Below are 25,305 nucleotides of genomic sequence, written 5' to 3' on the forward strand. Positions count from 1 at the left end.
GACCCAGTGACCCTCGCTGTCGTCCACTTGACCAGGCCTCCTGTCCACCGTCCCCAACGGCCAGCTGAAACTGCCACCGCTCACCTCCGACCACCAGGCCACTCCGGGGAACTGGAGTATAGTACAGTACAGCAGGGCCGCTGCTAGGAATTCTGGGGCCCACTGAAAGAATACTAAAGTGGGCCCCCACATGCCCCCCCCCCCCTGACTTTTCCCTATTCTTTCTTAGTCTATGTATGTATAGCTCTGGAAAAAAATAAAGAAACCACTCCAAAATGTTCTTAATAAATCAGCTTCTCTACATGTGGCAGCCATCGATTCCAGTGTCTATTGAACTCCAACACAAGCACACCTCACTCTACTTAGCTGATCCCCTGAACCAAATCATATTTAATGAGGAAGAAAGATTATAAATAAATAAATGAAAAACACTGCTGCGATTAAAAATTGGGATTATTCCACCAATGTTGATTTCGAAAATCTTCCTAAGTTTAAAAAGTAATGTTGTTTTAAAATGAATATGAACTTGTTTTCTTTGCATTATACAAGGTCTAAAAACACCAGAATTTTTTTTGTAATTTTGACCTGTTGCCATTTTCTGCAAATAAATGACAATATTTTCATTTCCAATTTGGGAAAAATTGTATCAGTAGGTTATAGAATGAAACAAAAGTGTCCATTTTACTCAAACACATAGCTATGAATAGTAAAACCAGAGGAACTGATCATTTTGAAGTGATCTCTTAATTTTTTCCAGAGCTGTATGTATAATCATTTTTTATTTACTTTGTTTTGATGCTAATGCAGCGTTACATATGAGTATCAGTCAGGGTCATATGCAGAATAATTCAGTCATACGAAGACTACTGGGGTTTTGTGTGGCCCTACTGGGCGCTGCTGGGCCCCAAGAATTATCATCACCTTTCTCCCCTATAGTATACAACGGCCTTGAGTACAGCACAATACAGAGGGGAGGTGGGTGGTGTGGTGAGGGGGGGGCACGCTGCAGTTTTACTCTTGTTTCTCCTTTTCTTGTTTCAAAGTGATAAAAGCCCCCAGGCCTTAAGTGTCAGCCTGCGCTATAAGTCTCCTGGCCCGGCTCAGTCATCACAGGTAGCCAAAAGGGGGGAAGACCTTTATTTGCTTTCCCTTTCTTCCTGCTCGCCGATGTTCTCCAAACTGAAAACTCATCATGGTGTTCTGTAGCACAGATAATCGCTGGCCAACAACAGAGCAATTTGGCAACTCAAACAATGGTCACATATAGTACACTGTCTATTTGTCACTTCTCCCCCCTCTCTCCCTCTCTCTCTCTCTGTGTGCATGCAGCTGCCTGTGTTTCTTGCCATTGTGGAGAGGAACACACACAGAATTACATCCTCTCTCCAACCAATCCCCTACCCCTGTGGATAGATCTCTTTATTTTAGCCTGTCTGCTCTGACTGAAGTGAGGGCCATCCCATGCAGACCTGTGGCCTGGACCTAGGGGCGTGTTGAAGCTCTTCCTCTGTGGGCGTCAACCACATAACCGAATGGAGGTTTTGTGTGTAGAAAAGACCCACCAGACTCTCTTGACACATCTTCTGATCTCCCACAGTCCTCCAGGGCTGGCAGGCCTTCTGCACTGCACTCTCTACCTCACTCTGCACAGCAAATTCTACTCCGCTGCTGCTGAGGAGTGGCAAAATAAACTGACACTGAGAGGCAGAGACAGAGAGGACAGCTGGGAAGAGTATAAAAGAAGAGGATTTGAAGGCAAAGCAGAAAGACAAATGACGCTAAAAGACGAAGATAAACACCGGGTCTTTCAAAACAGTCCAAAAAAATACTAATATGCGAGAAGAAAAATGTTCTAATTTAGGAAAAGCTTGCAAAGGTTTGTAATTAAAGCAAGTGGTAGCTTGGAGTAGCATCTAGGAGCAGGATTTCTCTCCTCTCAGGCCATCGCAGCTCTCTGCATGTTCTGCACGATTGCCTGTTGATTCACAGCATATTGGTGTTACCCCTGCCGCCTCCCTGGGAAAAGACACAATGATATCTCTCATGGCCGACATCAAGAGGAGAAGGTGATTAACTGCTCTGCTGCTCCTCAAGGTGCGTGAGGCGTCCTCGTCTGCAAAAACTTTTCTGAACTGTAAAAGGTTGAGAAGATATATACGTATATATATATTTTAAAAAAACGAGGCTTCAGAAGGTATTCAGACCCCTTCACGATTTCCACACTTTGTTGATTTAATTTCAAAATTGACAAAATTACCACTTTTACCCATCTGTCTACACTCAATAACCCGTGATGACAAAGTGAAAACATGTTTTCAGGCTTTTTTTTGCAAACTGATTAAAAATCTCTCATCTACCATAGTTTTCAGACCTGTAATTCAGCACTTTGTCGAAGCCCCTTTGGGCAGCAATTACAGCTTCAGCTCTTCTCGATCTCTACAAGCTCAGCGCATCTGGATCTGAACAGTTTATCCGGTTCTTTCAGGCAGATCTTCTCAAACTCCATCTGACATGTCTCTGCCCATCTTACGGCCGATCCAGAGATGTTCTGTAGCGTTAAGCCCGGGCTTGGCTGGACCTCTCAAGGACAGGAGACTTTGTCCCGAACCCACTCCAGCGTTGTCACAGCTCAGTGCTTCAGGTCGTCGTTATGCTGTCCCTCCTGTGTCCGACTCATGCACTCTGGAGCCGGTCTCTCTATTTGACTTTTATCATCCATTTCTCAATTTTTGCCCATGCAGTCTCTCTGACCTTGGGAAGCCCCTCCTCCAACCCCACCCCCCCCTCCCCCGCAACTACTGTACATGATGCTGCCACATGCTTCGCCACAGGGATGGTGTTAGTCAGGCGATAAGTAGTACCTGGTGTTTACCAGACATACTGCATGAAGCTTTGCTCAGCAAACCTGAGCGTCTTTTCCCTTAATGCTCTCAGAGACCTTCAGATGCTCAAAGCAGGCTGTCATATGTCTTTTACTCAAAGTGGCCTTCCTTCTGGCCTCTCTACCATCAAAGCATAATTGATGCAGCGCTGCAGAGATTGTTGTCTTTTCAGCAAATTCTCCCCCAACTCTGCAGAGGACCGAAGCTCTGTTAGTGTGAGCGTTGGCTTCTTGGTCACCACCAGGACTCTGGTCTTTGAGTATCAAACACTAGGAAGAGTCACGGACTGGTTAAGACCACTGTACTTGTGGGGACACTTAAAGCTTTAGAAATAGCCTTCTACCTGTGATGTTTGCCTCTCTTACCTCATAGATTTTATCACCAAGGTCTACAGACAGTGCCTTGGACTCACGGCTCAGGTTTTATCCTGACATGCAGTGCGAATTGAGGAACCTTATATACACACAGGTTTGTGTATGTGGTGCCTATCAAGTCAATTTGATAAAGATGAACAAGTTCCCACTACATACAAAGCGTAAATAAGGTAAAAAACACCTGCCAACCTGACTAGAAGAGACTGAATACCCGTGTGAATGAGAAATCAAAGTTTTTGATTTCTAAATGAATTCTAAAAACAACATGTTTTGACTTTGTCATTAGGAAATTATTGATTGTACATTTATGAGCAATTTTCTTTCCAATTGGGCAATTTTATCCAGTTGAAATGAAAGTGTGCAAAAAGGAAAAGAGGTCTGAATAATTTCTGAATCCACTGCAGCCAAGATGAGCCGGAGAAACCGACGTGCCAGACTGGCAAGACTTTACAAAGGGACATCAAATAATTGGAAAACAAGAACAAATGAATAAGTTAAAAACAGGAGAAACAGGAGACAAGACGAGAGAAACGCCAAAAGAGGATCGATGTATAAATTAGAGTCGAAGAAAACATCAAGTTTTGCAGAATAAATAAAAGTTTTGCTGTAAAAATCTCGTTTGGTGCGTTCATCCCATGACCTATTGTTGGACCCAGTGGGTAAAAGTAGCGGGTGGTGGTGAATAAGGAGCTTGTGATTAGTGTAGCACGCAATAGAGAAGAGGAAAAACAGACAAGCACACAGCCCATCGCCCTTCTACACTCTGCTTTAAAGCCTAAAGAGTAAATGCATGAGTGGTGCTGCTGCTGCTGCTGGCCATTAGCATGCTTCTGGCCATTAAACATGCCATGGGCAGACCTCATTATTGATAGATAGATACACACACTTATATTCTGGCACATGTGGAAGCATGTACTCATGCACACTGACCAAATTACGAATACACACAACTCAGAGAACGCCTACAAGAGAAGTTCTGCATTGTTGCAGCAACTCTATTGAAGAAAGGCAACTCAGAATCCAATGCATATTTCTACTAGTGGAGTCCTACAACTACCTCTGTTATCTGACCTCCACTATTCTGTGAGACACCGCTGTGGAAAATGAAATATTCTTTACCGTCCTGGGTGTTATTACATGGCTAAAATACTCCATTATATCACAGATGATTGTTGCTTGGTACAAGAACGAGCGCTCGGACCAAACCTCAGCTCCATTAACAAAAGCCCAAGCAGCAGCAGCAGCAGCAGCAGCAGCACTTGGGACTCTGCAACAGATGCCAGCATTGTGTTGAGTTTTTTTGTTGCAGCTCAATCCATCTATTACCATACATCTGCAGATCTGCACTTGAGATTATGATTAGTAGATAAACAAACTACTCATAAATCTTTGCTTATCACGGAGAGCTAAAGTGTCTCCCACAACAATAGCATTAGAGCGCGCTTTGGCCAAAGGCAACAGACAGTAACAGATAGTAACAGATAGTAGGGTTTTCTACAGCAGTGGTTCTCAACCAGAGGTCCGCGGACCATTGAAAGTAAAATATCTTTTAAAAAGGATTCTGTGACATTGATAGAAATGGCATTCTTTTATTCAAATGTGACTGAGACCTTTATCAACCTAAACTACAGAGGGTAACATGAACAAATATCCTGTTTTGTTACATATTTCTGGAAACTGCATAACTATGCTGTTGTGTTACATTATGCCATAAGTATGTTTTTTTGTTCTGTAGTTACAACTGAAATTTTTTTTCAGTTGATTTTTTTGTTGTTGATGTTGGTGTTGCTGCTTAATGTTGCTTCTGTTTTGTCTAGCTGTTCGAGTTGAGGTTATGTTAGTCTGTGTGTGTATGTATGGACTTTTGCTGTTTCTGCTGTTTCTATCAAACTGCACCCCAACTCCCCAGATCGGGTGGGCCGGTCCTCAGGTTGAAAAGGTTGAAAACCAACTGTTCTACAGGACGAGGACAGCCAGGGAGAGACAGAGAATGTGTTAAACAAAGAGCAGTGGGAGACAGAGGAAAAAACGGTTAAAGGAGAAAAACTGAGTGTGAACAAGGGAAAAGAAAAGTAAGGGGTGGTGAGAGGGTGAGGAGGAGGAGGAGGAGGAGGAGGAGGAGAGAGAAGGTTGGTCTCATTACTATTAGACCTTCTCTCTCCCTCCAGGCTCAGGTGACCCGAGCTCCGTAGCCCTCTGCCTTGCACACCACTAATCATTTGGTTTTAATCACCGGGATATTCTCCCCCTTTGCTCCTCCCCCACCTCTCTTCCCCTCTCTCCGTGCCCTACTGTGCGCCCTAGCCCTTGCCAAGGTCCAGCTAATTTTATTCTAATTGGCCGTAGCCTGGGCTGGGACCGATCTGCCTCATTGTCCTCATCCATCCGTCCGTCCATCCATCCATCCTGTCTCTGCTCCACACCCCGTCCTTTCTCTCCTCTGTCTCCGTGGCTATACCTTCAAAACTTCATGCCCGTGCTTGTTTCTTCATCTCCTCGCCTTGCCTCCTTTCTCCGCCTACTCTCTCCGCCTCATCTCTCTTTCACCTCTAATTTTTTTTTTTCCTCTTTTCTTTTCCCCTCCATATGCAGCAGCAGCAGCAGCCATGGCCGCTCCCTCCCTTCCTCCCTCCCTCCCTCTGTCTGCCTTTCATGCCGCTCATTGACATCGCAGTTGCGCGAGCGTTTTCCAATTTCTGTTCTCCCTCTCTCCTGTTGACCTTACATTCCACCAGACAAAACAAATAGCCTTGATGTTGTCTGCCAACAAAGAGTTTCGTGTGACTGCCTTGATCCACGCACAATAGCACGAAAGAGAAATGTGAAGCTGTTCAATTAGGTAAACCCGATGGCTCAAGGCTGATGTTTTCCTTCTTTTAATTTAGGAGAAAGACACCGTCTGTGCATAAAGAACAGCTGAGGAAGACACAGTGCTATATGAAAACAATGGGTAGATTTTTAGGCCGCATTCAGACCTGTATACAGGTACGATACAACTGTTGCATTTTCACAAGGTAACAGTCCCTAACGGTCCAAAGTTGTAAACAAATGCCATTGTGTGTGAACCAACTGTTCTGTCATTGGTCAGGTCGAGGTGGCGTCTGTGAAAAGTCGCCGCGGTAACGCAGTGAGGAGGAATGGAGCGTTACACTGATGCTGCATTCACCTGCAGTCGGGCAGACGGCCGTCGGTAACAAACCAGATGTCATTTTAGTCACAGAAGTCGAGAGAAAGCCGGTAAAACGTGGCTCAGGTAAACAATACCACATCGCCATGACAACATATCGTCACGTGTATTGTTTTGCCTCGTGCTGACGGACCACATGTTTACATAGAGGCTTGTTTATGCCGTTACGTGCAGCGGCTGTCATCCGTCTGCCGTCTGCCCAATTTCACGTGAATGCAGCATGAAAAATACGATTGAGTTGCTTGCGATATACAACTGCAACGCTAGATGGGAGTAATTCCTACACAATGTGCCTTTAAGTTGAATAATGAACAGTCATGAATTCAAAATATCCCCCAAAAAAGGGACATCTTCTAATTAAGTATCAACACCTGAAACATTTCTAGCTGTGAGCGAACTGGCCTGTTGACAGAGCTTGGAACGATGAAGCCAAATCTCACTACATTGGTCATTATGGCAACTTTACCTGTCGCTGCGAGCCAAAAAAAAAAAAAAAAAAAAGAAGGGAGGCAGATGGAAATCCTGCATTACAATCACACACTACAAATCCTCTACTTTTCTTTTCTCCTCCGGATCAACAGCTCCAATAAATTTTCATTACACCTGTGTGAAGCGCTTCAAATAGAGCCACAGAAGCAGAAACTAATTACTTTCTAATTTATTGACTAATGGCCACAGCCCTGGGAGACAGCTGCAATTGTTCTAACAGTCCTGCTGCTCTGACTGCACTCAGGTCCACTTTAGATTCATAACCAAAATAATTTATCATTACAAGCACATTAAATTGAACCGTATAGACCATAACAGTGGTAATTTATATCATTTTGTTGTTAGGGATGCTTTTCCCTCCCCTGTCTTGAAAGCATGCAATCTCTGCGATGGGATTCGTCTCCAGCCAGTCGTTGTATGTGGCAGGTTCACTTTGTTCTTCAAAGGACTCTTTGTTTTGTGCCTCATTCACCATTTGTTGGAGCTTAAAGTAGAAAGGAGCCTGAAAACAATGTGTGGCCTATTTTGAATTTAGAAAAGCCCAAGCGGCGTTTTCTGTGTCACGCACACACACACACACACAACAAACATGACGGCGAAGTCGGGCTACTGTCAGCGGTGCCTGCATGTTAGAAGTAAAAACATCAATACGAGTGGCTGATGATGAGCCGCATCTGTACTGACTTGGGGTAAACTTTCCGTCATGACTCCGGCTCCAGGATCCCTCTATGTGTGTGTGTGTGTGTGTGTGTGTGTGTGTGTGTGTGTCAAGCGAACTCTCTATCCTGATAATGTATTCATCTTCAGCAATTGCCTTTATCCCATAATGCATCTCTTTCTTGATGGGAACAGTGCCTTCCAGGATGTCAATGTCCCCATCAACAAGACGCAAATGGCCGTCCAGTGGTTTGAACAGTGTGATAACAACATTAGCCATGTGTCAAGGCTTTCTTAATCACTACAGAGGATGCCATTTGTGCATTGATGGTGATATTGTGAGGCAAAGTATGAGATGGCATTTTCCACCGGCGTCATTAAGATGGAAAGCCCATATGATCATGCAAATTCATTATGTAAGCAGTGATTAGCGTTAACCTTGCCCTCTGTGAGGTGAGTGGTCTGAAACAATGCCAACAAAAGCACTCTATATCCACAGAGCCAGTAGGTAGCCAGTCTATAGAACAGAACAGAAGAGAATTGGGGCATTGTGCAATCAGATTACATTTAATCTTGCACTCGTCACTTTAGCAAATAGCACTTTAGAACATAGCACTTTAATTAGCACTGTATAACTGTTCTGTAATCTCTTCGTCCCCTTAATACTTTTTCGGCCAATTAATATATGTATGTTGTTCATGTCATATATATTTGTGTAAGATGTCAAGGTGTTATCATGATGCATTGTTCTATAGTCGTAGTCCTGCCTCTTGTGCTTATATCTTCATTGTTTTTATGTTTAACGTCAACCTGCCAATGGGACTGGGGATGGAAATGAGCCACTTGGCTACAATCCCACATATTTATACAACAGTGTTCATTAATATGTACTGTTTCCATTTTTAAAAAAATAAATAAATCTGAAAATCTGAAATCTGAGAATAGAATAGAATGGATAGAATAGGATACTGGCAAATGCTGCTTTCTCCAGAGACATTTCCTTTTGAGTCTTTCCGGGTCTTTACAATGCACCCAGACGACACAATGGATTTCCAGTTTCTGTATTTTTGTTCAACCTTTTATGTAAAAGGGAAAAAAAAAAAAAAAAACATCCTCAAGGTTTAGGAGTTTAGCCAGATTTCTGAAAAAAAAAAAGGCCATCGAATCTTTGGGAGGAAATCCAAACCTCCCACAGGAACAACAACAACAACAACCAATCCAACCATGTTGATAGTACCAACATTGTGCTGTGTGTTGTGCTACTAGAGTCTAAGCTGACGGTGCTTTGGCCCTGAGGGAGGGTCTGAACAGTGGCAGTCTGTCTCTGTGGGAGGTAACGTCCCTGAGCACGGACAACGCCAACTGCTCAAAAAAAAAAAAAAATCTACTTCTACCAGTTTTTCCCAACCTTTAAAAAGCCGCGCTCGCAAAATGATGAAATTCAACCGTAGTTTGCCATCTGTAACGGTGACGACGAAGGTGACCTTTCGCCTGGCTGCTACCGTTTTATTTTTTATTTTTTTCACCTGCAGTTTCTTTTCTTGTGCTTTCTTTTTTTCTTCTCCCTGTGCCGAGTTGCTTTTTTTTTTTTTTTTGTTACAACCTGATAGTTGACTGGGGAAAGTTTTACGAAACAGGTCTGTAAATCTTCATTCACGGCTTCTATAAAAAGAGCAACAAACAAACAAACAAGAGGCAACTCGCACACCGGCGGCTCAAGTGTGTCCATAGCAACAATATTAGTGAGTCACCAATGAGACTAATAAATGCAAGATCTAAAGTTCGTGCCTCGGAGGGACGTGGAGCCAGATACTTATTTCAGTTTTTATTTGATCACCAATCACACCCACAAACACACAAATTGAAAAACACATATGGGAACACAAATACCACTCTCCCTTCTCTCCCTCCTCTTTCTCTCTCTCTCTGTGTCCTCCTCTTCAGACATTCAAGCTTTCACAGGCTGATCAATAGGATCCAGCAGGCCACAAATACAGAGAAGAGGGTGTGTGGGGAGGGAGGGGGGGGTCCCCTGAGAGAGACAATAAGGACATTGAGAATAAAACAGAGACCAGAGAGAGACACACAAACAAGAGACACACACTCACAAATACATACACACAATCCCGTCCTATATTCCCTAGCCAAGCAGTGACGTCAGCCTCCTGTTTAAGACACAGCTCACCTAATGGAGCATAGCCAAGGCACGATATGTGTGTGTGTGTGTGTGTAAGTTTGAGTATGTGTGTGGAAAAAAAAAAAAAATGTTGGATTGAGAGAGTTTACCCGCTACAGCGAGGGAGGCAAGGGAAGGACACAACACTACAGTGGAACACACACAAAGTCAAGCACAATAGCCATTAAATCAAAAGCAATCTCTCCGCTCGTGGCAATTCATACACAGAGGGCTCTATAGCTATATACCTGTACATACACGTACACAAAACTGACAAATACCACTATCCAACACGCTGCAATACTATTAGGTTACTTTAAAAGTGTGGATAGGGGGGGAAAAAATAAAAAATGTGGGAGGAAATGAATGACATTCCAACAGTACATCCTCTCCAAACCTGAACAAAATGTGTCAGCAGTGGGAGTATAAAATCACTGAATGAGAGTTTTTTGGCATAGGAGATATGGAGAGAAATCAATTTCAGGGCCAAGTATGGTGCCAAGGACGTCCAGAAGGGCAAAGCTCTGTTGATCTGTTCATATCAATTTGCTCCCTCCCCCCTTTTGCAGACGGAGAACGCCACAGTGTAGCGGCGCTGCATCTTTAAGGAATATCGCCCCGATAACGGTGCCATAAAACACATCATTTTACAGTCAAACCATCTTCTGTCTCAAATGCACTCGGAGCGGAATCCATTTTCAAGCAACATAAAGTTTAACATGGCGCTACATCTGCCGAACCGCTAGCTTCCACGCTACACGGGACTGGGCGATTTAATTAGGGGGGGATGGCGTCGCCCCCACCCTCTCGATTCTGGACCCGATCCGCTCTGAACCGTGTGTGCGGTCGTCTCTGGAAGAGTGGAGCGCAGGCTGAATTACAGACAAAAGCTGAAAAGTTTGTAACAACTGTATCATTTAAGTCACACCACTGTGACACAAAGTGATTATACAGATGAGCAGCTGGTTTCTATCAGCCTTCTATTTATAAAAACATCCACATTCAAACCATTTTACCCCCCATGAGTTTGTGCCATAGATGCACAAATAGGCCATAATGATGCTGTTGTTACAATAGAATATATCTGCTGGTGGGCAAAATACATTAATACTGGGGTATTTGCGACCGTCCAACTATCCTGTCTGGGTGAAATAGACATTTTCTACATGAATACGTATCGAAAATGAACCCATTCAAAGGCCAGAGCAATTTTACAGAAAGAGCATCGGCGGTGGGCCCCAAACAGCTCGACAAAAAAAAATAAAGTGGAGATTCAGATGAGCTGCTTTGATAGTCATTAGTCAAGTGAGAAGACTTTGCCCCAGCTGAGATAACTTTCTGAACAATCGTCTCCCTTGAAAAGTCATAAAGAAAATCTCTTTTAAAGTTTCCCCCTGGTTTCTAATGGAGCATCCCACCACTGAGCATCTGAACCACCTGAGTGAGAAGCAACCAGATCGCTAATGCACTCTAATTCAGGAAGTATAGATTACAGATTGTCAAGAACAAAAGCGATTTTTTTTTTTTTTTTTTTGCTTCGACCATCACAAAGTGGCTCCCAATACAAATTTAATGGATCAATGGTGATGGAGGGACTTTAGCGCTTTTTTATTGTGATTTAACACTGAAGCACAGCCTGAAGGGAAAGTGTTGTAGCTGTTTAGTCTTGTGTGTGTCATCTGAAAACCATGATTCAGAGTCACTTACAGGGAGACACTACAGGGGAATAGGGGGGGGGAATTAACTAACAGATGAAACTTCCCAAGTTTATCACTTACATTAAGACAAATATTTTTTGTATTACAAGTTTTGTCAAATTGTATGTTTAAATACGTAAATGAGGCAATGTCTAATGAAATTTGCGCTATTTTGCATACATGTCCACTTCCAGAACCGAAATCTGAACAATGGATAAAGCCACTTTCAAAATTCTTGTTTTATTTTGTTGACATAGTATTAGAGTCAGAAGTTTTCACAGAGGGGATTTTGGATATCTCTTTTTATCACTCTGTAAATGAGAAAATACTGTCACCAGCCCTAAAAAAAAAAATCAAATTTCGCCCTGTTTTTAGGAATAAAATGTTGTATAAATCAAGCTTTGAATGATGTATCAACAATCGCTTTGAATGATGTATCAACAATCCCCTCTGTAAAAACCTTCAAAATATAGACAGGGTTAAAACTGGAAGGTTTGGTGTCTCTAAGTGCTGCTGAAGTGGAGATTTCTAGCTCAGAGTCTGAGGAGAAACTCATTTTGAGAAAACGGCCTTTAAAGACTTGTACTGTAAAATTCCATAGATTGTTAATGTAAATTATACTTTTACGATTGGTTGCGGATACGGAGGAGATGACAATTTTTGGAGCCTACATCATCGTTCAGGAGAGAGAGAGCTTTACAATGATACCTGACATGAGATGGGTCAGACAACAGGCACAGCACAGTATGTCACAGAAGCTGTTAACTTTTGATGAATTTAGGAGAAATCTACTGACGAAAGGGACAAAATGAAGTAAAAAACCACCTTAATGTGGATTTTCTACCATTTCTTTTGACTTTTCTGAAAGAATACATGTCCAAAATCTCAAAATTGATCAGTGCATGAAAAAACGATTTGCCTGTAGTGTCTCACCTTAGTGCAGCAATGTCAGTGTCAATCTCCGCTTTTTGTTTACTTTAGAAACTAGGTGCATTAGTGTGTGTGTGTGTGTGTGTGTGTGTGTGTGGGGGGGGGGGGGCCATGATGTCAGTTTTATCGCCTCTTCTTATCTGGCAATCTAGATAAAGACGGCGGGTGCACGTTAAGTTGTGGGTGAGAGTGGATAGGATTAGGCCAGATGGAGACCACAAAGGCAAAAGTTCAATTTAAAAATGTTGAGGGGAATCAATTTGTTTGCCTTAATTACTTTGTTAATTTGTTTAAGCGTTTACTTCGGAAAAAAAAAAAAAAAAAAAAATCCTCTGTCACATTTTCTGCTGTGATAATGGAGCTCCGGAGAGGGAGGGGTCGGTTCGTTGGGTTGAGTGCCTTTTAAATGGCTCACCCTCTGCTTCTAAACACATCGCTCAGTATGCCTGCTCTGCTCGCCCCGTCCCTGAGTCTCTTTTTTTTTTTTGCGGGGTGTGTCGGTAATGAGGCCCTCCTGTAGCGCCGCGCTCCGCTCCTCTGTTGGTGCAGAAAAGCGCACCCCCGCCACGTCCTGACATCCTGACAGATAGGAGCCGCGGAAAGCATATGGGCAACGTGGCGATGCCTTCCGACGCCCTCCAAACTGTCGTAGGGTTCTGGCATAATGAGCGCTAGAGAGATGAGCCCAAGTCCTACACATAGGAGACATTAGTCATCACATTTTTCCCCCCCTCCTCCTCCTCTGCCACAGATCTGCTAGAAAGCAACAAAAAAAAAGAAAAAGAAACTCTTACCTCATATAAAAGTCAAGAGATCGCATGAATTTGTGACTTTACAGAAGAAAGCCATGTAGCTTAGCATGGCAGACAGGAAGTCTCTGAGCGAGTGCATATTTAGGAAGAATGCCATGCAGACGTTGGCTTTATGCAACAATCTGAGTTCTTGCAGAGAACACGTGACAATTAAAATTTAGCTGGTTGACTGGTTTAGATGTTTGGCTGCTACTGTGGTATATTGATGTGTTGATGATAAAAAAAAAAGGAGTTTAATACAGGGAAAAGGACAGTGTCAAAAAATGCCGAATCCCGGAGCATCTCTGGTGCCAATATGAGATCTCTCTCTCTTGGCCCAAAACCCTAACCTTATATACGTTTTCTAATTCTAAAACTCCACCTTCTCCACCAACAGAGGGATATACTGTAGTCTTGACCAAGATGGTCAGACAAAGACAGGATCTAAAAACAGTATCCAACCTATACCTTCTGACATTTAACCTCTTGACCAGGCTAACTTAAACATAGATAAGGTATCAAGTATCCCCAAAAACCATGACCCACAAATAAAGGGTGAATGACAAGGAACCATCTATTAGACTACTAGATGCCTATTCCAAACATCTTTATATATGCTGTAAATGTATGTGTGCCTTTCACTCTTGTAACAGCTGCATTTATTCATATTTATCCTATTTGAATATAAACTGTCACTCATCACAAATAAAGTTCCTATCCAAATGGTGAATGACCTCTGTCCTATCTCTTAACCTTTAGGCTAAGAAAACACCATGCAAGCTAAAAAAAAGTTCAGGTGGATAATATACTACACTACTTTTTTTCTTTCTTTTTTTTGTCTTTGTGTCACAACTATGGACGGACAAGACAGACGGACAGACAGACAGACAGTCAGTCAGGACAGAAACAGAGAGGGATGTCACAGACTGAGGGAGGATTGAGTGAGTGCTGTGTTGGGCCAGGAAGTGGCCGGCCGCTCTCCCTGTCAACTGTCAATGCCGTTAGTGTCCAGAAGCTCAGAGTCCACAGCAGCGACTGGACGTGATTTTAGATAAGGCGCCCATCCGGCCGTGCCCTCGACACGGCCTCCCTCTGGCCCAGACTCCTCTGCCAGTCTCCTTCCTTCTCTCTCTCTCTCTCTCTCTCTCTCTGTCTCTCTGTCTGGCCTGCTATATCCCAGTCTGGCCTGCTATATCCCAGACCGTCTAGACGCCTCCCAGCACGCGATCCCTCACCCCAGCCAACCCGGGCTGTTCTCAGCTCTTCTGCTTTCTCTCCGCTCAACGCTGCGTCACAACACTGCCTGGCTTGAGGAGGTTGTGAAGGGCTACTGAAAGGGACAGAGCAGCGCCAGGCAGCTCTCTCTCTCCTTTCTCTCATTCAAGTCATTCACTGGAGGGCTTAAGGAGAAAAAAAAACTAAACGCGGCTCAAAATTGCATTTCTGTCCTAAAACAATCGCAATCCAAGACGTCGTAGCTGAAACTTACCAGACGGTCTCATGGGTCGACCGCTAAGTGTGAACAATCGTAAATGAAGCAGCCTGCACCAATCACTCTATGATGTAAACACACCTCTGAAAACAACAACAACACAAAAAAAAATAACAATTGCAAGTACTTCAGCCACTTTTTGTATGCGGAGCGGGACAAATGGATGAGAACAATGAGCGAGCCAAGAGGCAATTACAGAGCGGATGGCTTCGGCTACAGACTAATCTGCTGGTGGCAGTGAAACCACCTGAGTGTCTGTATTCTGTACTGCAGCTCAGGCTGTCGCTTAAAACACACGACTTGTGCATGTGAGAGAGAAGCCACAGGGTGTAAATCTAAATTCTCCAACTCAGCCTCTGTTCCCGTATCGCCCAACAGGTGGAGTATGGACACCATACATACATACATTCATATCAGCCCCTATAGCACTTTAACCCTGACCTGCTGCAGGCAGCGGGGTTACGGGGTTGCAGTGCGTCAACAACAGCACTTCCCCCTATGCACAAAGCCAGCGCCTCACAGCCATGACTGATCTCTATTAAATTACATGGATTAAATCAGAGATCCTTAATTAGGCCCCAATAAAAGCGTCATGTGGCTTTTGAAACCTCTGAGCATGCCATGATTGGATAAAAATGTGAAAACATACTAAATGAAATTGGTTTACCGCTGAGTGTGCGCCCCATGACTCTTGAGTGGAGCAGCAAAGCAGGGGGAAATAAAGTGAGGAGGAATAAGTCAGAGAGAGAGAGAGAGAGAGAGAGGCGCAGAGAAAGAGTGAGAGTGAGAGGGGAGTCTCGGGGCGAGTCACACCTCTTTGCCTCAGAAAAGCTCTTAAATTCCATGTGTGACCTGAGGGAGAGAGCTCTAAAGAGTCAGCCTAAGATGCCATGATACAGAATTTGACTGTTGCGGAGCAGCGAGCTAATACAGTCTGCCACAAGCCACAGCGAAGAGGAGGAGGAGGAGGAGGAGGAGGAGAGCTACAGGCATGACGCACGGCTCCTGGAGACGGGCCAACCCCTGGCTGGATGCATACTGTATAGTAAAGACTGCTGGACCCTGCTGTACATATAAACACACCCACGGGGATAAACGTAGGAATCCATATATCCATACAGCAGCTGTCTGTCGTCTGTGTGTGTGTATATCTACAGTGCTGTTCATAAATGGCTGAAAAAATGATGTCAATAACTTGATTAAATTAATCAAGTGGGTCTTTTTATACATTAAACTAAATTTTAAACTAATGTAGCTTATGACTGCAGGCTGTCACATGCCTGGTGTCTCCTCTGACTTATACTGGAGGCTATGTGTGAGGGTTTTTTTTAGGCTGCCACAGTGTGTAAAACAACCATCCCCGTGTGATACCTTCACTGCTGTGGCTCAGTGAGTTTGGGACTTTTTTACAGTGCGTAATTATTGTCGTCATCCCCCCGCGCACTCTCTTACAGCAGCAGCAGATACGTTACGCTATACTACAGTATACAGTACGTGCATGGACTGTAATGTTTTCACCCCTGACCATTCAGACTCATGCATGGAACAGACGAGTGTTATTTCATATTTAAAGGTACATTGTGTAGGAATTATTTCCATCTAGCGTTGCGGTTGTATATCACAAGCAACTCATAAATCATATTTTTCATGCTGCATTCACCTGAAATTGGGCAGACGGCAGACGGACGAATGTAAACAAGTGGTCTGTCAGCACGAGGCAAAACAATACACGTGACAATATGTTGTCATGGCGATGTCGTATTGTTTATCTGACCCACGTTTTACCGGCTTCCTCTGGACTTCTGTGACTAAAATGACATCTGGTTTGTTACCGACGGCCGTCTGCCTGACTGCAGGTGAATGCAGCATCAGTGTAACGCTCCATTCCTCCTCACTGCGTTACCGCGGTGACTTTTCACAGATGCCACCTCCACCTGAGCCGACAGCTCCGGTGTCTCCGCTGAGTTTCCGTGGTTTCCTACGGTCACGCTGCCACTGAACGAAAAAACATGGCAACACGACATGGCAGCCAGCACCGAGCTTACCCGCTCCATGTAGATATGAACGATATGAACGGCTAATTCAGAGCTGAAAGGAACACTTCAGTTTGTTGATGGGGGGGATTACTGATTAATGAAAAACAGACTTTTGAACCAAATAATTGATTTTTGTGAATAGACAACAGGAGAAGTTACACAATGTCCCTTTAACTAATCAGTATATAGTATAACGAAGCTGTCCGTTTCTTTCCTTTATTATCATTTAATAAAGTTACAAATGTGAATTATAGATTTAAAAAAAAAACTGTTATGATAGCAACATTGTGACCCAGACAGATGTGATTACTGAAAGCAGTTTCTTGTTATATATGTGTATACAGAACACCCCCCGCCCCCAACCTGCACACACGCACATGCACACTTATAAACACTCAAGCACACACATCTGGGACTTTGCTTCCCTCTAAAAACTGGAGCGTGATGCCTCCCTCCCTCTCCTCTGGACCCTTGCATCTCCTATAGTGTCAGGACGGCCAAAAGCTTTTAAGTGCTTTAAACTCATAATAACCCTAATGCTTAGTCTCCCCCACCCCCCACCCCCCTGTGAGCTCTGTGTTTGCCAGTAAGAAAATGAAATGCAATTGAAATAGATGCAAAGATGACGGATGCTCAGACATTTTTTTGGAGTTGCTGGGGATTTGGCGTCTGTAAAGGCATTATTATGAAAGGAAGAGAGAGTAAAAAGGCTCCCAGGACGTGTTACATGGTGACAGGGAAAGTTGTGTGGAGACACTGCAAACACACACGCACACACACAGGAACACATCGGACTCCTTATTCTCCTTATTTTGCCCTCTTCTCTTTCTTGCACATTAGCTTGTTATGTTGTTTGTGATGTTTCTATTTTTGCGAAACATGGGGATTGGAAAAAGGAAAAAAAAGCAAAAAAAAAAGCGCCACAGATCCACTGCCACAATACATAGCAGGGAATAGTAAGCACACAAACAAAAAACAGCCCCCAACCACCTTCCCACTCGCCACTAATCCTCTCATGCCCTAATTGTGGGTGCAGTCACCCCAGTTTCACTTCTACGGGGAGAAAGAGAGAAGGAGAAAGAGAAAGAGAGAAGGAGAGAGAGAGCTCAGGCTCCGGCTGAGAACAGACCACCCTGTCTTCTCCTCAAAACGATTCTCTCTGCCAGAAGACACCAGAACGGTAGGTGGTACTCTCTCTCCATTACACTTCACTTTTATCTCACTTCACTTCCCCTTTTGCCTCTCCATCTTCCTGTCATTTCTAGCTCTCTCTCTCTCTCTTTCTCTCTCTCTCTCGTTCCCTCTTTCTACTGTAAACCGCCGTAGGTGATTATGGATTGTGATGGTGGGTGGGGAAAGGCGAATCCCTTCCTTTTGTTTCCTTAAAATAGGTTTAATATACTATTACCCAACACAGTGTGATTGTTAACATGGTTTGGGAGTACACACAAAACAAAAACATGAATCACAGATAAAACTCAGGTCAATACGGCTGGGGGGGGGGGGATAAAAAGTGAGCAGGTGGCCTGGTGTGTGCTGGTGGGCTCGAGTCCTTGGTGGTTTCAGAGCTTGTAAAGTTTGTGCCAGGTCTACATACCAGCAGGATACACTGGAAATCAAACACGCTCACTGGAGACACATTAAAAACAGGCTATTAAACTCTTTGGCATTTGATTTCTTCTAATCAAAGAGGGGCATCAGTCAAATGAGCAGAATCCCACACCACAGGCCTCAGAAAAAAAAAAAAAGACTGGTGGCTGGCTGTGTTTTGTCTCAACAGTGTTGCTACTGTTAGTGAGGCTGCACTGGAGCGGAGCCATGCCAACCTTTACAGCAGCCTCCTCTCTCTCTGTCTCTCTGTCTCTCTCTTTCTCTTTTCCTGTCTGGGGTTTCTGTCTCTCCCTCATTCTCTCTCTTTCTCTGTCTCTCTCAGTGTGTCTATATGTCTGTCTCTCACACACACTCACACACACACACTCTCTCTCTCTTTCTCTCTCTTTCAGGCACAAAACCAAGGCGCACATTAGGTGCTGGTGCTGCACATTTTGATGCTTGGCTGTCACTGTATCATTGTCTGGTGACATAAAGCGCAGTAAAGCACTGAGCAGTGATGAAGTGGAGAGGTTTTAAACCTGCGCTCACTGGCACATTTCTTGCCTTTCAACCAATGTCATTTGGAGAGTGTCATCACCCAACCCCTCCCCTCCCCTCCTCCCCCCATTCTCCACCCAAAACACTTGAAGAGAGAAAGAAAAGACAGAAAGACAGGGGGAGACAGAGAGAGAGAGACTCCTCCTTGGCAGCACTTGCTCCATTATTCTGCTGGAGGCTTGATTAGACAGAGGGAGTAATTTACGAGCCACTTCATTGCCAATTCAACGGCCACATCACCTGTAAATAATTGAAACCCTTCATGTCCGTTCCGACATAATCATATCGCTATCATGTTAATGTATCCAGCAGTGCTGCTGTCCTTTGGGTCAGGAGCGGGACTACTTTAAATCTTGGCTGACCTGTCTCCATAACTCTCACCCCCCCGAGCACCACCCTCCAGGGGAGAAAAAATATAATAATAATAAAGATGAAGGACTGCACTGACAAATGATGAAAAATTTAAAATACAGTAAACAAATACAAGACTTCTGGTGGGCTGTTTTTGCAGTTGCTTGTTAATTATCTTTGCTTATGAAGTGGATGAGGAAGATTCATCATCTTCTCATGTATTTATCTCCCTCAAAGTTCGATCAGTCAAGCAGTGTTATATAAAAAAAATAAAAAAAAGGGAGGGAGAGCGGGGGGGAGGGGTGGGAGATTTGGATTGTAATAACTATTACCACGAGTTGAAGGAGACAGGGAGGACAGGAGAAATCAAACCCTTTAAATTTCATTGTAGGGAATTGTACCATCATGGGAAATGTCTTAATTATACCAGTGTTAAAAAAAAAAAAAAATCTTGATGTTGAATTGATGGCTATTTTTCTTACTTCATTTTAAAAAAGTAATGAATATTAATTACCCAATCTGAAATGGTTCTCACCTTTCCTTCTGCGTACTCCTCTCAAATGCGCACGACAAAAAAAAAAAGAAAAAAGATTTGAATAATTTATCAATTGACTTATATTTGAATTGATTAATTCGCTGATGCAAAATTAATACATGGCTATCCTCCACATTCCTCCCACTCTATCCTCTCCCATCTTTAATGAAGCAGTTAAAGTTGTAAGGTTTTTTTTTTTTTTTTTTGCCTGTGGGCAGGGGTGGGGTGGGTGTGTGGAGGGGCTGTGGTATCTGTCTAATAGAAATCTACTGTAATGAAGACGTCTCATCAGAATCAACAGGCTAATGATGTCTCAGACTGAGACAGGTGAGAAATACCCAAAGTGTTTCATGCGGAGTGAGTCAGAGCTCTTCAGGGAGCAGTTCTCTGAGTGGCACAAAAACAAAACTAACAGGCGAGATGGAGATGAAAGAGAAAGGAGAGGTTGATGGAAACCTATAGGCCCAATTCCAATTCTAATTTTCATCCCTAGCCCTTAACCCTTGCCCCTTGAAACGGAGCTACAAGGGGTGGGGGTTGAAAGTCAACCCCTTCAACAATCACATACGTCATCAGTCGTCTCTGCTGGCTTTCACATAAGCAGACGTGACAAGCTTTTGCCACAAATCCTGTATTCAAAACCATGTTAACTTAATAAAGTAAAATAAAATGTAATGCAGACTGATGTGTTCATTGTAAAACATTTATTTATTGATGTAAATGTGGTGATTTTTGTACGTATAGGCTACAGAGCACAGCGCTGCTCCTCTGTCCAATACACACATGAAGCTTCACTTTTAATTCAAACAAACTAATGCGACTGCCACAATTGTTACATTTCATCAATGAGACCAGCATTTATCTCCTAAAAAGAATGTAAAACTACCCGGCGGTAAACCTTTAAAAACCTGCGGGTAAGTTAATTACCGATCGTCTTTTCTCCCGGGATGACGACGGAGGTTGGCCGGCTGACGAGCTCTCCAGACGGGCTGCTGTCTCCGAAAAACATCGGAGCAGACGTCTAAACAGCCGTCATTTGGATAAACCGACCTCACATTGGGGATCTAAACAGCTACTTTCTCACATGAAAAAATATTAAAACTTAACAAAGTGACGTAAAAACAGCGCTACAGCGAGAAATAAAACCGGTTGCCGCGAGATGCATTCTGGGAAACTTGTCATACCCCTCGGTTTGAAGTGTGCCTCTGAAAAATCTCCATTTGAAGGGCAAGATAGCCCGACCACTTCCCCCTAACCCTCGTCTGAACCAGAACCGGGACACACTTCACGTGAACGCGGTTTGGAGGGTCGAGGGGGCAAAGGTCAAGTAAATAACATGGGCTATGATTTTGTGAATGCTCTCTATGAGTGAGCGAGGAGCCGGCTGCTGCTGCTGCTGCTGCTCCGTCTTGATCACTAAGTGATTAAATGATAAAGAGGTACAAGAGGTCAGTGCTGCCATTTGCTGTTTTTACACATTGAACGCTGCCACGTGGCAACTTATCATCCACTGTACTTCCTGTACTGTGAAGCTCAGCTGGGGCGAAGAAATGGGACAGAATGTGTGCCAGTGTGTGTGTGTGTGTGTGTGTGTGTGTGTGCACGTCCATGTCGTGCCTGTTCTTTGCCTGTGAATCACCCAGCTCTCTGGCAGCCGTCCAGGACCTATTTTCTCCTTCTCTTTACATAACAGCAAACGGTATCACTAAAGCCGTGTGTCCTGTCCTTCCTCCTCCTCCTCCTCCTCCTCCTCCTCCTCCTCTTGTTCCGCTGCCACTTCCTGTCTTCCTTCCTGTATGTGTGGGATCTTTTCAGACCTGTTTGGCGCCCCGGTGCTGATGTATCAACCCTTGGGGGAATCGTCAAAGCGACCGGTCAGGAACATACGCTCTCTCGGGACCACACCCAAAAGCACCGAGTGGCGGAGCAGATTCTAGGGTGTATGTACGACACATGGGGAGGTTGCGTGGGACGGGAAGCAGGTTTCTGACTGAGATGCCCCCCTACAAAGCTTTTTTCTAAAGGGCCCGGGATCCGGGATCCGCTGTACGCCATATGCCTACAGGACAGCACCCAACTGGGCAAGCGGGGCGTGACGGGCTGAAAATAGGGACACGCAGTCATGCAGTCGCAATCCTCGCCGTGCCTGGCCAACATACGGCCACTCGGCACCAACAGAGCAGAGTGACGAGGTGGAAGAGGAAGGTACAAGAGGGGGTGGAGAGCAGAGGGGGGTTGAAAATAGAAAATCAAGGAGGCGAAGGGAGAGAGGAGAGGGATGAGGGTGAGGAAGGAACGAGGCCGGTGTGTCTGTGTGTGTGTGTGTGTGTGTGTGTGTGTGTGTGTGTGTGTGTGTGTGTGTGTGTGTGTGTGTGTGTGTGTGTGGAGGAGAGATGTGTAGGCAGGGTTTAGTGTCTGGACTGCTCAGTGACTCAGGTGTGAATAATACGTTAGGTCCACTCTGTGTGTTGACCCGATCTGTTCCCTTCCTCCATCCTTCCTTTCTCCCTTCCTTCTTTCCACAATCCTTATTCCCTTCATTCTTTCCTTCAATTTGTCCTTACTTTCTTCCTCTTTTGATCTAATTGACCTGATCTGTTCCCTCCCTCCATCTTTCTTTCCTTCCTTTTTCCCTTCCTTCTTTCTACAATCCTTATTCCCTTCCTTCATTCCTTCCTTCCTTCCTTCGCTTCATCCTTACTTCCTTCCTCTTTTGATCCAATTGACTTGATCTGTTCCCTCCCTTCTTTTCTTTCCTTCCTTTTTCCCTTCCTTCTTTCCACAACCCTTTTTCCCTCCCTCCCTTCCTTCCTTCCTTCGTCCTTACTTCTTCCTTCCTTTTTGACCCAATTAACCCAATCTGTTCCCTCCCATCTTTCCCTTTGTCCTTCCTTCCTTCCTTCCTTCCATCCTTCCTTCCTTCCATCCTTGACCCAGGAGGCCAACAGGAGTGTTAAGGGAGCGAGCCCGGTGAGGAGCCGGGTCGGTGTTGGTCCTGCTCGTCGTCTCCGTGTCTCTGCTGTGTCTGTGGCCGCTCCGTGACAGCCAGCCTGCACGCTGCTCACTGGTGCAGAAGCGCTAATTGAATTAAGTCTTTATTATCAGGCTGCAGCGGCAGCACTTCTCCCCATCTCGGCCCGCTTGGCTGACACTTTCTCCTTGAACACCTGCTTGACATCAACTTCCTCCTCTATTTATTTATCCCCTTCTCTCCTGTGGCCAGCCACTGGCTGCACTCCGCTCTCCCCTCCACCCCCTCCTCCATATTGGCATACCGAGAGAGGCTCGGCCTGCTTGTTTATCACGCTGCTTCGTCTGTGCTGTGCTGTGCAGCGCTCCTTAGCTTGGATAACCTCAGCATCACACAAGTGAAGTATCTTTTACTTCAGGGCTTTAAAAAAAAACTTACACAGGCATGCAGCTACAAAACATGCCCTGCGCGTCGCTGACTATTACCATACAAAAAGGGGACACATAGTAAAAAAGGATTAATTCCTAGGACGGCTCCTGCCATTCTTGGCCTTCAGCAGTAGTCCTGGTGAGTGCAGAGGGAATAAAGGCGATAAAGCGAGATGATGTTCTATGTTCTATTGAATAGTCTCCGGTGGGCAAGCTGGCCCGGGTAATATACAGCAGCTGGGATGAGAACTAACATACATTTAGTCCTCTGTCCATTTCCACTAGCCTCAGGCTCAGGCTGCTTCCCTGGGCTCTGCTTGGGCATTACTTTAGAGGACAGACAAACAAGAGACACTATTAAGTTGGCCAGGAGTCTGAGGCCCAGGCACTCGGCCCAGCACTCGCTGTAATCTATTGACCGTTTGCATTCTCCCTCCCATGCCCCCAAAACCACAGGACTTTTCTCTATCTGTCAGTTGAATCCATTGCTCACCTCCTTCCATCTCTATCTGCTGTTTACCCACTCTATTTTTCTATTTTTTCTCTCCCTCGCTATGTCAGCTCAATCCCCCTCTATTCCATCTTTCTGCAGCTCCTTCGTCTGTTTGTGTAAATCCTCTCTCACCCCCCCTCCCTCCCTCCTCCCTTGCTTCTTCTCCTCCTCACCCCATCCATCACTATTCCTCCCATCTCCATCTCGTTCGTTCGCTTCTCTTATCGACATGTTTCCATTTTCTAAACTGCTCTAGCTCCATCATATTCACTCTTCCTTCGATGGTCATTTTTCATTTTCTCTCTTTCATTCACTCTCACCGGGTTCACCTCGCTCCTGTCCTCTCTGCTTCACCCCCTCTCCTCCCTCCTCCCTTCCTCCCTTCCTCCTCCCTGGTGGGCTTTATTTCACCCAGCCCCGCGAGGCCCCAGGTGGACAAAGCTGTCCTTGTCATGAGGCTCCTGACTGTGGGTTGGAGGCAGCGTGGCACCGTGTCCTCCAGGGGCCCGGGGCAGAATGAAGCAGCCGGGGGAGGAGGGAAGGAGGGAACTGTCACCGTGCAACAAACTAAAAACTTTTACCCGTGATGAGTTGGGATAACAACAGCAACAACAACAACAACAGAGGCAGAGAACGACAAGCAGAGAAGGAAAAAAAAAAAAAAGATGAAGGCAATCACCTCACAAAACATCTCTTCAGATTCACTTGACAACTCTGGTTTGATCCACTGCCACATGTCCTATTGTCTTTGTCTCAATGTGATCTTATCTAATCCCTTTTTTTATATTTCATGCCTCTATTCCTTTATGTGGCCTTCTTTCTTTATTTTCTTTCTTTCTTTGTGCCTTTTTACACCCTCGCTCTCCTTCCTCTACGTCTCTTTCCCTCTCCTGCTGCTCCTGTCCTTTCCCACTCTCCTCTGAACCTCTGCCAGCCAACGAGTGCCACAAAGCATTAGGACGAAACACTATCAGACGCCCTTCTCAGGCACATCCTACACATCAGCCCCCACCCACACTTACACACACACACATACACACACACAGAAAGCCCAGCACTTCCTCACACTATGTGCCAGACTAGGTGACAGAAACAGAGTTTACACATAGGCCTAGGGAGGTCTTATTCACAGTGGCAGACTCACCCAGATACAACCCCTCCTATAAAAAACACACACACACACACGCACACACACACACACACATACGCAGGCACTCTGTGTTGAATTCACAACACATCCACACTGTTCCAGTGCTAATCACGCACATACATGCTGTCTGAATGCATGCATAAATGCCTGCGTATGTTCATCCACAATGCAGTTTTTTAAATGCGCAGTCATGCTCGCAGGCGTCGTGTGCATATGCAAGAGTATACGTATACATATACGCATGCATAATAAACACAATGCCTTTCTATTCTATCGCGCTCAGCTCCTGTCATCACACACCCACACACACACCACACACAGATCTGCACAAATTCGCAGGCTTCCCCGTATACAATAGCAAACACCATACACAATAGCAAACAAACAGTCATTAGTAGATTTCAGGCTGCCTCTCAGTTCTAGCTCCACTCTGTGTTGCTGGTGTGCCCGCGCCTCTGGGGTGGTGCCGCCGCTGCTGTAGGTTTTAATAAAAGCATTGTCTTTGGAAGCTGTCT

The 25,305-nt window shown here is 44.7% G+C and overlaps 1 protein-coding gene across 5 annotated transcripts in view; it reads right to left on the reverse strand.

The window, feature by feature from the left end:
* camta1a (calmodulin binding transcription activator 1a) overlaps positions 1-25,305 on the reverse strand; it is a 372,700-nt gene that overhangs the window by 184,679 nt on the left and 162,716 nt on the right. The gene's annotated exons all lie outside the window — the stretch shown is intronic.

The sequence above is a fragment of the Trachurus japonicus genome, chromosome 7, assembly GCF_045865225.1.
Source record: "Trachurus japonicus isolate A0001 chromosome 7, Traja_1.0".
Lineage (NCBI taxonomy): Eukaryota > Metazoa > Chordata > Actinopteri > Carangiformes > Carangidae > Trachurus > Trachurus japonicus.